At 36.5% G+C, this 13,636-nt stretch overlaps 1 protein-coding gene and 1 pseudogene across 6 annotated transcripts in view; one reads left to right on the forward strand and one right to left on the reverse strand.

Annotated features, from left to right (window-relative positions):
- Positions 1–13,636, forward strand: part of TSGA10 (testis specific 10) — a 166,736-nt gene that overhangs the window by 113,734 nt on the left and 39,366 nt on the right. The gene's annotated exons all lie outside the window — the stretch shown is intronic.
- Positions 683–1,818, reverse strand: LOC122496732 (annotated as a pseudogene).

A 13,636-nucleotide genomic window follows, 5' to 3' on the forward strand; every position in this document is an offset into this window, starting at 1 on the left:
TAGAACTAAGTCCACTTTTAAACAACACTTGACAAGTGTAGGGATAATACAGGTATCTTGAAATAGAGTGTTTGAAAATCTTTTCTCTTATTCTTTATAACATTGCTGTCAATCATTTTATTTATTCATATGGTATAATTTTCCCATATATTGTTGCTATTATGTTGAACAAACTGTTATCTGCTAGGTCAGTTAAGAATAAGAAAAGTAAACGATTTTATTTCACTTTCGCTTATTCTTTTTCTGTTTTCTCTTCCTTAACTGACATAGATCTCAGTTCCTAACATATATCCTTTTCTTTCTCTGTGAAAATTTTCTTTTGACATTTCTTCTAAGGCACATCTACTAGCAACAAATTCATTTTGGTTTTGTTTGCCTTAGAAGGTCTATTTTTTCTTCACTTTGGAAGAATAGCTTTTCCAGATATAGAATTCTAGGTTGGTGGGATTTTTCCTTCAATACTTTATTTATTTATTTATTTATTTTTATTTTCATTTTTTTTAAAAAGACACATTTATTCAGCATCATGATCAGACTATTACATTTAGCAATCAACAGCATGGGTGCAAAAAAAAAAAAAAACCCTACATTAAAACCCTTTGTTGGAATGCTTTACACTTTCCACAGAACAGAAACTAACCTGTTATACAATTAGTCACAAATACAGTCCTCGAATTTTTTGCCCATACACATGAGTATTGTCTAAAACATGTCTTCTTTGTAGCAGCTAGGCCCTGCCACCACTGTGCTTGGCTGAGTTCACAAATCTGTTGTAACCTGTAGCTTCCCTGTCACTTCTCTGGCTCTCCTCTCCTGCTAAGCTTTGTTTCTTGGCAGTAATTAAAACCTTCTGCCACTGCCATAGCTACTGCTGCTGCTGGAACCGCCATAGCCACCTCGGTTTTGTGGTTTGGCAAAGTATTGGCCTCCACCACCATAGGGGCCAGAGCTTCTGCCTCCAAAATTTCCTCCTTTCATGGGTCCAAAATTTGAAGATTGATTGTTGTAATTGCCAAAATCATTATAGCTTCCACCACCTCCAAAGTTGCTTCCATCGTTACCAAATCCGTTATAGCCATCCCCACTGCCACCATATCCACCACCACCTCGACTGCCGCCAAAGCCACCTCGCCCACTGAAGTTTCCTCCACAGCCAAAGTTGTCATTCCCACCAAAACCACCTCCACGACCACCACCGAAGTTCCCAGAACCACTTCGACCTCTTTGGCTGGAAGAAGCACTAGCCATCTCTTGCTTAGATAAAGCTTTCCTTACTTCACAGTTGTGGCCATTCACAGTATGGTATTTTTGAATGACAATCTTGTCTACAGAGTCATGGTCCTCAAAGGTCACAAAAGGAAATTATCTCTTTTTGCCACTGCCTTGGTCAGTCATGATTTCAATCATTTCAATTTTCCCATACTGTTCAAAATAATCTCTTAGATGATGTTCCTCAGTGTCTTCTTTAATGCCACCGACAAAAATCTTTTTCACAGTTAAGTGGGCACCAGGTCTTTGAGAATCTTCTCTCAAGACAGCCCTCTTTGGTTCCACAACTCTTCCATCCACCTTGTGTGGCCTTGCATTCATGGCTGCATCCACCTCTTCCACAGTAGCATAGGTGACAAACCCAAAGCCTCTGGAGCGCTTGGTGTTTGGATCTCTCATTACCACACAGTCTGTAATCGTTCCCCATTGCTCAAAATGGCTCCTCAGACTCTCATTGGTTGTTTCAAAGCTCAAACCTCCAATGAAAAGCTTCCGCAGCTGTTCAGGCTCTTTGGGAGACTCTGACTTAAACATGACCACGGTGGGAGGGGAGACTTTCACGATGCTTACTCAGCGGCGTCCACAGGCAGAAAGGACCTTCAATACTTTAAATATTTTACTCCATTCTCTGCTTGTGTGCATGGTTTCTGAAGAGAAGTCCTATAATTCTTATCCATGTTCATCTATAGGTAATGTGAGTTTTTCCCTTTGGCTTCTTCAGGATTTTATCTTTGCATTTTATTTTCTTCAATGTGAATACTATATGCTTACATGTAGACTTTTTGCCACTTGGCGTTCCCTGTGTTTCCTGGATTGTTGGTTTGGTGTCATTAATTTTTGCAATTTTTTATTTTTTTTAACATTTATTTATTACTGAGAGACAGACACAGAGTGTGAGCAGGAGAGGGGTAGAGAGATGGGGAGACACAGAATCTGAAGTAGGCTCCAGGCTCTGAGCTGTCAGCACAGAGCCAGATGCGGGGCTCGAACTCATGAACTGTGAGATCACGACCTGAGCTGAAGTCGGTCGCCCAACCAACTGAGCCACCCAGGCGCCCCTGTTATTATTACTTTAAATATTTCTTTTGTTCCTTTCTCTCTTATATTTCTGATAGTTTCATTATGTGTATATTATACCTTTTTAAATTGCCTTAAAATTTTTGGGGTCCCCTGGGTGGTTCAGTCAGTTGGGCATCTGACTTTGGCTCAGGTCATAATCTTACAATTCATGAGTTCAAGCCCTGCATCAGGCTCTGCGCTGACGGCTGAGAGCCTGGAGCCTGCTTCAGATTCTGTGTCTGCCTCCCTCTCTCTCTACCCTGCCCCCACTCACACTCTGTCTCTCTCTGTCTCTCAAAAAACAAACAAATAAAATGTCAAAAAAAATTAAAAACAAATTGTCTTACAATTTTTGAAGATTTTCTTCCTCTTTTTCCTTTATATTTTCTCTTTGAATTTCAGTTTGGGAATTTGTATTGGATTTTCAAGCTCACCAGTTTGTTCATAAGCTGGTTCCGGTTTGATGGTGACTCCATCAAAGGCCTTCATTTCTGTTACAGTGCTTTTGATTACTAGCATTTCCTTTTAAGCTCTTAAGAGTTTCCACCTCTCTGTTTACATTACCCATCTGTTCTTGTATGTTGTCCAGTTTTTCCGTTAGAGCCCACAGAATACTGATTGTAGTTATTTTATATTCCTTGTCTAATAATTTCCAAATCTCTGCATATACAAGTCTTATTCTGTTACTTTATTTGTCTTCTCAGACTATGTTTTTTGCCTTTGAGTATGTCCTGTAACTTTTTTTTGAAACCAAATATGTTGTATTGGGTAAAAGTTACTGAGGTAAATAGGTCTTTAAGAGTGAAGTTTTATGTTTATCTGTGAGTTAGGTTGTGATTACCATTTGCTGTAACTGTACATGTCAAAGCTAAATTTTTCTCTTGTTCTTTTTGTTTCTCTATTGTCTTCGGGTTCACTTAGAGACTTCTTAAATAGAGTCTGAACCTTGTAGTTCTTTCAACTGTAATCCCTTGTTATTACACAGGAAGCTTGTCGATGTGGTAGTAAGTTGTGGGTGGAGGAGAAGCATTCTATAATCCTATGATTAGGTCATAGTCTTTCAGTGGGCTTGTGTCTCTGGGATGTGACCTTCACAAGTATTTCTCAGCCTTTTTTTCTTTTCTTCTTTTTTTTAATGTTTATTTATTTTTGAGAGAGAATCAGAGTACGAGCTGGGGAAGGGCAGAGAGAGAGGGAGACACAGAATCCGAAGCAGGTTCCAGGCTCTGAGCTGTCAGCGTAGAACCCTATGTGGGGCTTGAACTCACAAACTATGAGATCATGACCTGAGCTAAAGTCAGACACTTAACTGAGCCACCCAGGTGCCCCATCCTTTTTATTTTTCTTAGGTGATATGGGAAAGCTGAAGAGTATCTGAGTTAGGTATTCCATTCCTCCACATTGATTAGGCTCTGTTCCAATCATGGTTATGCTCTGAAGAAATCATCTTCCTTGAGGGCAGACCTTTGTCAAGGAGAACAGGATGCTCTAGGATTATTTCAAAATGGCTACTTTTCTCCTCACTTTGCCAAAAGCATGTGAGGGTTTTTCTCTGAAAATTTGTTGGGTTCTTAGAGATGAAAATAATGAAAATGTGGGGGCTTCCCTAAAGCTGGGACCCCAGGAGGTTTTATCTTTCAAGCTAGTCTATGCTCACTCTCCCAATAAATAGTCAGTTACTGCATGTGGCTAGCTTCAGTGTCACTTTCTGTTCCTGATAAGCTGTGATTCTCTGTACTTACCTTTATCTGCATTTGGGGGAGTAGTGGTTTGTTCTATGTTCTTAATTCTTTGATTGATCAAAGAAGAGTTTTTCTTGTCAGATTTTCAGCTTTGTTTCATCTTGTGAGGTTGGGAGTCATGATTTCCAAGCTCTTTGCATGCTGGAACAGAAACCAAAATGCTATTTGTTTATATCTTTCGTGACTTGTTAGATTATTTTAGTGAAGTCTGTTCCTCCCCTTCTCCTTGCAATATGAAGCCTCTGATGTTTCTCAAAAGGGGCAGCCTTGGGTATGTTCACAGTTACCCTGGAATGACTATGGTTTTGGTGAGTCCTTTTTGATTATCTTGCTTCCAGACTACATTCAGCTGTTAAGCTCCATAAATTCTTGGCTGTTTATTTTATTGTTTTCAACAGCGCCCTCAAGCATAAATTGATTCACATACTGATTCAAGTAAATTTGGGTTCCATTATAGGGATAGGTTTTTAGTTCAGTATTTGAGTTTTTCTGACCTGAGAATGCTCTTCTTAGCAGCCTCGTTCCTTGATTCTCTCTGGTAAAGTAGCTGACCTATGGTTTATTTTATATCTATAAAGAGTTTACCACTGTTCTGAATTTCTTTTCGCCATACCCTCCAAATCTTTTCACCAGACCCTTCATTCTTGAGACTGTCCTGGGCTTGAACTTCCCCACAGTCTATTAAAAATGAAGGAAATCCCAGGGCACATGGGTGGCTCAGTCGGTTAAGCGTCCAACTCTTGATTTCAGCTCAGGTCATGACTTTAGGGTTCGTGAGTTTGGGCTCTGCATCTTGGGGTTCTCTCTGGCTCCCTCTCTCTCTGCCCCTCCCCGGCTCACTCTCTCCTCTCAAAATGAATAAATAAACTTAAAAAAAGTTTTAAAAACAAATGAAGGAAGTCCCTTTGGAAGAACTTAGGAACTTCCTGTTTTATGGCCTCCCTCTCTTCACGGGCACAATCTCTGAGCCATGGCTCTCAAGCTTGTATGAAGACAGTGGTGCACTTCTCTTTGAGTGGCATGCCTACTTTAGGATCTAGGCACTTGGTAGGGATGGTGGAAAGTGTGGCTGTAGCCCCTGGTCTTATTGTCATGCATCTGCAAGTATGGAACCCCCCATTTACGAAAAACCTGTGTCAAGGAGAATCAGAGGCATAGTATTCTTACTAAGCCACAAATAAGATAGAAATGCGAGCCTGTGTGTAAAGAATGGGCATAAGAAGGGAGCCCCCATTTCCTAGAAATACTTTCCAGGAACTTAGCCTTTTAAACAAATAGCTTGAGATGGGATGAGAAAAGCTGATATCCTGTCTCTCCTGGAAAGATAGTTTAGTTCCTGACCAGGTACTGAGGGGAGAGGAAGCACTGTTCTTGGATGCATCCCATCTGTAGTGGATTTTCCTTTATTCTTAGCTGGGAGTAAGGAGGGAATAGGTCATAGTTCAGATGCTGCAGACTTTCACTGTTCCTAGTTTTTGTTAGTTTTCTTGAAAATGTTACTTCATCTACTATATGTCCTTAGGACCCTTTCTAGAACCTATTTAAAGACAAGGTAAAGTTGGTTTTTTATAATTTTCACTAATTTCTCTAGGGAGTGATTCTGCCACACTGCCATGCCAGAAGTGGAATCTTTACCTTATACAGTTGATATGTTTTAATTTTATTTTATGTGAATATAATTTTCTAATTACTCTTATGTTATTTTGTACCATTTAATTTTCAATATTTAGAGATTAAATAGATATCTTTCCAGTTATTGATTTTTCAGTCTTTTGTATTAATTGAGGCTTTGTTATGTACAATGTAATCATCTTACTGGATGTTCCATGTACACTTAAAAGGAAAGTGCATTCTTTTCTTTAGGATGAAATGTTCTATAATTGTCAATTGGGTCAAGTTTTTCAATTCTTGTCCTACTGAATCTCTATTTACTTGTTCTACCACTTATTTAGAGAAGAGTATTGACATCTCCAACTGTATTTGTGCATTTGTATTTCTTCTTTTATTTATATCATGTTAGTTCATGTATTTGAAGGTATGTTTTTGATATATATATAGATTTAGGGTTATTATTACTTCATATATATATATATATATATATTTTTTTTTTTTAATTTTTGAGAGAGAGAGAAAGACACAGAGTATGAGCAGGGAGGGGCGGAGACAGAGAAGGAGACACAGAATCCGAAGCAGGCTGTAGACTCTGAGCTGTCAGCAGAGAGCCTGATGCGGGACTCAAACTCGTAAACCATGAGATCATGACCTGAGCTCAAGCTGGATGCTTAACTGACTGAGCCACTCAGGTGCCCCAGGGTTATTATTACTTCTTAATGAATTCATCCCTTTACCCATTATAATGTTTCCTATTCTGTAGTATAGTTTATGAAATATTAATATAACCACTTCAGCCTTCTTAAGATTATTTTTTGAATGGCATATCTCTTTCCATGCTTTTGTTTCTAATTTTTCTAGGTTTTTATGTTTAAAACATATTTCTTTAAACGGCATATGGTTGGATCTTGCTTTTTGTAGCCAATCTTACAATAGCTGTCTTTTAGTTGTAGTGTTTAGACCATTTACATTAATGTAATCATTAACATAGTTGTGTGTAAGTTTACCATGTTGTTATTTTCTATTTGTCCCATTTTTTGTTTCTTTTTTATTATTTTTCTGCCTTCTTTTTCCCCCCACATTTTGAGAAAAAAAATTGACATACATTGCTGTATAGTTTAAGGCATAGTGGTTTGATATACATGTGAAATGATTACCACAATAGGTTTAGCTAACATCCATCTTCTCATATAGATACAATAAAAAGAAAAAAGAAAAAAATCTCTTTGTGATCAGAACTCATAGGATTTACTCTCTTAACAGCTTTTCTATGTATCAGAATTACCTATAGCCATCATGTTGTACATTATATCCCTTGTACTTATTTATCTTATAACTAGAAGTTTATACCTTTTGACCACCTTCCTTCTATTTCCCTTCCCCCTAACCTCTGTTTCTGGTAACTGTAAGTCTAATTTTTTTGTGAGTTTGTTTGTTTTTAAGTTCCATACATAAGTGAGATCACACAGTATTTGTTGTTATATGTCTGACTTAGTTCACTTAGCATAATTCTTTCAAGGTCTATCCATGTTGTTGCAAATGATAGGATTTTCTCATTTTTTAAAACATTTATTTATTTTTGAGAGAGAGAATGTGTGTGTGAGTCGGGGAGGGCCAGAAAGAGGGAGACAGAAGATCGCAAGCAGGCTCCATCCGATGAGTGCAAAGCCTGACGCAGGGCTTGAACCCACAAACCATGAGATCACGACCTGAGCCGAAATCAAGAGTTGGCTACTCAACAAACTGAGCCACCCAGGTGCCCCATTTTCTCATTTTTTAAGTGGTTGAATAATATTTCTGTGTGTGGGTGTGCGTGTGTGTATATGTATGTATGTGTATTTCCTTCTTTTCCTTCTTTCTTTATCTTCCCACAGACACTTAAGGCATTTCTATATCTGCACTGTTGTGAGTAATGCTGCAGTGAACATGAAAGTACAGATATCTCTTCAAGATAGTGATTTTATTTCCTTCAGATATATACCCAGAAGTGGGATTGCTGGATTGTATGGTAGTTCTAATTTTTTGAGGAACCTCCAACTGTTTTCCATAGTGGCTGTACCAATTTACATTCCTACCAACAGTGCATGAGGGTTCCCTATATGTATATCACAACTTGTTGTGATAAGACTATGTCTTAGCTATTGTAAATAATATTGCAATAAACATGGGGGTACAGATATCTTTTTGAGTTAGTGTTTTCATTTCCTTTGGATATATATTCAGAAGTGGTATTTCTGGATTATATGGTAGTTCTATTTTTAATTTTTTCCTCCATTAAAAAAAGTTGAACTATAGTTGACACACAATGCTACATTAGTTTCGAGTGTACAACATAGTGTTTTGACAACCTGTATGTTATGTTATGCTCACCACAAGTGTAGCTACTATCTGTCACCATCCAATGCTACTACAATACCATTGACTATATTCCTTGTGCTATAACTTTTAAACCCATGACTTGTTCATTCCATAACTAGAAACTTATGCCTCCCAGATCCCATTTTGCCTAGCCCTCCATCTCCTCCTCTGCCATGACAACCGCCAGTTTGTTTTTGGTATTTATGGGGCTGTTTAAGTCTTGTTTGTTCATTTGCTATGTTTTATAGGTTCTACATGTAAGTGACATCATATGGTAATTGTCTTTTTCTGTCTGACTTCTACCACTTAGCATAATACCCTTTAGGTCCATCCATGTTGCAAATGTCAAGATTGTATTCCTTCTTATGGCTGGGTAATATTCCATTGTATTTATCTACCATATCATCTTTATCCATTCATCTATTGATGAATTTGTGGATTGCTTCCATATCTTGTCTATTGTGAATAATGCTGTACTAAACGTAAGGGTGCATATGTATTTCCAAATTAGTGTTTTTCTTTTCTTTGGGTAAATACCAAATAGTTGAATTACTGGATCATTTGGCATTTCTATTTTTAATTTTTTTGAAGAAACTTCATACTGTTTCCCACAGTGGCTGTACCAATTTAAATTCCTACCAACAGTGCACGAAGGTTCCTTTTTCGTCACATCCTCAGTAACACTTGTTGTTTTGTTTTTTTATTTTTTATTTTTTTAATGTTTATTTTTGAGAGAGACAAAGTGTGAGTGGGGAAGGGGCAGAGAGAGAGAGGGAGACACAGAATCTGAAACAGGCTCTAGGCTCTGAGTTGTCAGAACAGAGCCCGCTGCGGGGCTTGAACTCGGAATGGTGAGATCATGACCTAGGCTAAAGTCGGATGCTTACTGACTGAACCACCCAGGTGCCCCTGTTGTTTTATTGTTTTATGTTTTTTTTTATTTTAGCCATTCTGACAGGTGTGAGGTGATATCTTTATGGTTTTGATTTGTATTTCCCTGATGCTTAGTGATGTGCATATTTTCATGTCTGTTGGCCATCAATATGTCTTTTTTGGAAAAAGTTCTATTCAGATTGTGCCCATTTTTTAATTGGTTTATTTGTGGGTTTTGTTATTATTGTTGTTGTTGAGTTGTATAAGTTCTTTATATATTTGGGATATTAACCCCTTATCAGATATATATATACACACACATATATATATATATACATATATATATATGTGTGTGTGTGTGTGTGTGTATATATGTATATATATCTTTTGAAAAAGAAAACATTTAATTGTCATTTTTTCCCCTTTTATTTCTTTTTTCTATTTTTTTACTTTACATCCAAATTAGGTAGCATATAGTACAGCAATGATTTCAGGCGTAGATTCCTTAGTGCCCCCTTACCCATTTAGCCCATCCCCCCTCCCACAACCCCACCAATAACCCTCAGTTTGTTCTCCATATTTATGGGTCTTTAATGTTTTGTCCCTCTCCTTGTTTTTATATTATTTTTGTTTCCCTTCCCTTATGTTCATCTGTTTTGTCTCTTAAAGTCCTCATATGAGTGAAGTCATATGATATTTGTCTTTCTCTGACTGGCTAATTTCACTTAGCATAATACCCTCCAATTCCATCCACGTAGTTGCAAATGGCAAGATTTCTTCCTTTTTGATTACCGAGTAATGCTCTGTTGTGTATATATACCACATCTTCTTTATCCATTCATCCATCGATGGACATTTGGGCTCTTTCCATACTTTGGCTATTGTTGATGGTGCTGCTATAAACATTGGGGTACATGTGTCCCTTCGAAACAGTACACCTGTATCCCTTGGATAAATACCTAGTAGTGCAATTGCTGGGTCGTAGGATAGTTCTATTTTTAATTTTTTGAGGAACCTCCATACTGTTTTCCAGAGTGGCTGTACCAGCTTGCATTTACCACTAGCAGTACAAAAGAGATTCTCTTTCTCCACATCCTCCCAACATCTGTTGTTGTCTGAGTTGTTAATGTTAGCCATTCTGACTGGTGTGAGGCGGTATCTCATTGTGGTTTTGATTTGTGTTTCCCTGGTAATGAGTGATATTGAGCATTTTTTCATGTGTTTGTTGGCCATCTGGATGTCTTCTTTGGAGAAGTGTTTGTTCATGTCTTTTGCCCATTTCTTCACTGGATTATTTGTTTTTGGGGCATTGCGTTTCATAAGTTCTTTATAGATTTTGGATACTAACCCTTTATCTGATATGTCGTTTGCAAATATCTTCTCCCATTCCATCGGTGGCCTTTTAGTTTTGCTGATTGCTTCCTTCGCTGTGCAGAAGCTTTTTATTTTGATGAGGTCCCAGTAGTTCATTTTTGCTTTTGTTTCCTTTGCCTCCAGAGACATGTTGGGTAAGAAGTTGCTGTGGCTAAGGTCAAAGAGGTTTTGCCTGCTTTCTCCTCGAGGATTTTGATGGCTTCCTGTCTTACATTTAGGTCTTTCATCCATTTTAAGTTTATTTTTGGGTATGGTGTAAGAAGGTGGTCTAGGTTCATTGTTCTGCATGTCGCTGTCCAGTTTTCCCAGCATCACTTGCTGAAGAGACTGTCTTTATTCCATTAGATGTTCTTTCCTGCTTTGTCAAAAATTAGTTGGCCATATGTCTGTGGGTCTATTTATGGGTTCTCTATTATGTTCCATTGATATGAGTGTCTGTTTTTGTGACAGTACCATACTGTCTTTATGATTATAGCTTTGCAATACAGCTTGAAGTCCGGGGGTTTTCAGTATGTATAGTATCATGTCTTCTGTAAATAGTGAAAGTTTTACTTCTTCCTTACCAACTTGGTAGCCTTTTATTTCTTTTCCTTATCTGATTGCAATAGCTAGGATTTCCAATACTGTATTGAATAAAAGTGGTGAGAGTGGACATCTTTTCTTATTTCCTATCTTAGAGAAAAGCTCCCAATTATTCACCATTGAGTATGATATTAGCTATGGGTTTGTCATATATGGTTTTATTATGTTGAGGTTTGTTACCTGTAGACCCACTTTATTGGGAGTTTTATCATGAATGGATGTTGAATTTTGTCAAATGCTTTTTCTACATATATTGAGATGATCACATGGTTTTTCTCTTTCATTTTTTTAATGTGGTGTGTCACATTGATTGATTTATGAATATTGAACCATCCTGGTGTCCCCAGAGTACGTCATAATTGATTGTTGTGAAGGAGCCTTTAACGTATTGTTGAATGTGTTTTGGTAATATTTTGTTGAAGATTTTTGTATCTGTATTTATCAGGATATTGTCCCTTAGTTTTACTTATTTATTTACTTTTGTAGTGTCTTTGGGTTTCATATGAGAGTAATGCTGGCTTTGTAAAATGTATTTGGAAGCTTACCTTCCTCTTCTACTTTTTGAAATAGTTTGATGACAATAGGTATTAACTGTTCTTTAATTGTTCAGTAGAATTCACCTGTGAAGCCATTGGTCATGGACTTTTTTTGTTGGAGTGTTCTGATTACCAATTCAGTTTTGTTAATAGTAGTTCTGTTCAGATTTTCTACTTCTTTCTGATTCAGTTTTGGAAATTGTGTATTTCTAAGAATTTAACATTTCTTCTAATTTGTGCAATTTGTTGACATGTAGTATTTTATAACAGACTTATTATCCCTTGTATTTCTGTGGTGTCAGTTGTTACTTCTCTCTTTCATGTCTTGTTATTTACTTGGGTCTCCTTTTTTTCTTGAAGAGTCGGACAAACGCTTTTCAAAATACCAGCTCTTAGTTTTATTGATCTTTTTATTGTTTTTTAGTTTCTATTTCATTCATTTGTTTTGATCTTTATTATTTCCTTCCTTCTAGTAACTTTGGGCTTTGTTTGTTCTTTTCCTAGTTCCTATAGATCAAAGGTTAGGTTGTTTATATGAAATTATTCTTGTTTCTTGAGGTAGGCCTGCATTACTGTAAATTTTCCTCTTAAAACTAATTTTCCTGTGTCCTGAAGATTTTGAACTGTTGTGCTTTCACTTTCATTTGTCTTGAGGTGTTTTAAAATCTCTTTGATTTGTTGTTGTTGTTGTTGTTGTTGACTCATTTGTTATTTAGTGGAATGTTGTTTAGCACTCACATTTTTTGTGGATTTGTGTTTTTGTTTGGTTGGGGTTTTTTTAATTTAGTTTGTTTTTTTCTTGTAGTTACTTCTGGTTTCTTACCATTGCAGCCAGAAAAGATACTTGATATGTTTTCAGTCTTCTCAAATTCATTGAGAATTTTTTTTTCGTAGCCTAATGTATGATCTGTCCTTGAGAATGTTCCATGTGCATTTGAATGTGTATTCTCTTATTTTTGGATGGAATGTTCTGTGTATAACTGTTAAGTTCATCTGGTCTAATATGTCATTCAAAGACCCTGCTTCCCTATTGATTTTCTCTCTTGATGATCTATCCATTGCTATAAGTGGGGTGTTCAAGTGTCTTCCTATTATCGTATTACTGTCAATCACTATCTTTATATCTGTTAATATTTGCTTTATGTATTTAGGTGTTCCAATGTTTGGTGCATAGATATTTATGACCGTTATATCCTCTTGTTGGATTGATTCCTTAATCATTTTATAATATACTTCTTTGTCTCTTATTACAGTCCTTGTTTTAAAGTCTATTTTGTCTGATATAAATAAGGTTACCCTGGCTTTTTTTTTCCACTTCCATTTTCATGGAATATTATTTTTCCATCCCTTCACTTTCAGTCTGTATGTGTGTTTTAGGTTTGGACTGAGTATCTTACAGGCATCCTGTAGATAGGTCTTGTTTATTTATCCATGCCATCACCCTATGTCTTTTCATTGGAGCATTCAGACCATTTAGATTTAAAGTAATTATTGATAGGTATATACTTATTAGTTAATTGTTTTATTGTCGTTTTGTAGTTCTTGTCTGTTTCTTCTCTTGCTCTCTTTCCTTATGATTGGTGTTATGCTTGACTTTCCTTTTATTTATTTTTTTTGTGTATCTATTATAGGTTTTTGGTTTGTGGTTTCCATGAGGTTCACATATAACATCGTAAGTATGTAGCAGTCTATATTAAGTTGATAGTCACTTAACTTCTAACGCATTCTAAAAGAACTTTATTTTTATTCCCTCCTTCCCTTCATATTCGTATTTTATGAATATGTTGTCATGTTTTACATATTTTTATTTTGTGAGTTTCACTGACTACCTTTTTTAGATATAATTGATTTTACTACTTTTCCCTTTTAACTTTCATACTAGCTTTGTGACTACTACTTTTACTGTATATTTTCTTTTACTCATGAAATTTTTTCCTTTTATAATTTTCTTGTAATTATGGGATTTTCTACTTAAATTAAGTCCCTTTATCATTTCTTGTAAGGCTGGTTTAGTGGTGGTGAACTACTTTAACTTTCATTTGTTTCAGAAATTCTTTATCTCTTCTTCAATTCTGAATGATAACCTTGCTGAGTAGAGTATTCTTGGTTGTAGGTTTTTTCTTTTCAGGACTTTGAATATACCATGCCACTCTCTTCTGGCCTGCAAAGTTTCTGCTGAAAATCAGCTGGTAGCTTTATGGGGTTTGCCTTGTATATAACTAGTTTCTTCTC

Source organism: Prionailurus bengalensis, chromosome A3 (genome assembly GCF_016509475.1).
Source record: "Prionailurus bengalensis isolate Pbe53 chromosome A3, Fcat_Pben_1.1_paternal_pri, whole genome shotgun sequence".
Classification (NCBI taxonomy): Eukaryota; Metazoa; Chordata; class Mammalia; order Carnivora; family Felidae; genus Prionailurus; species Prionailurus bengalensis.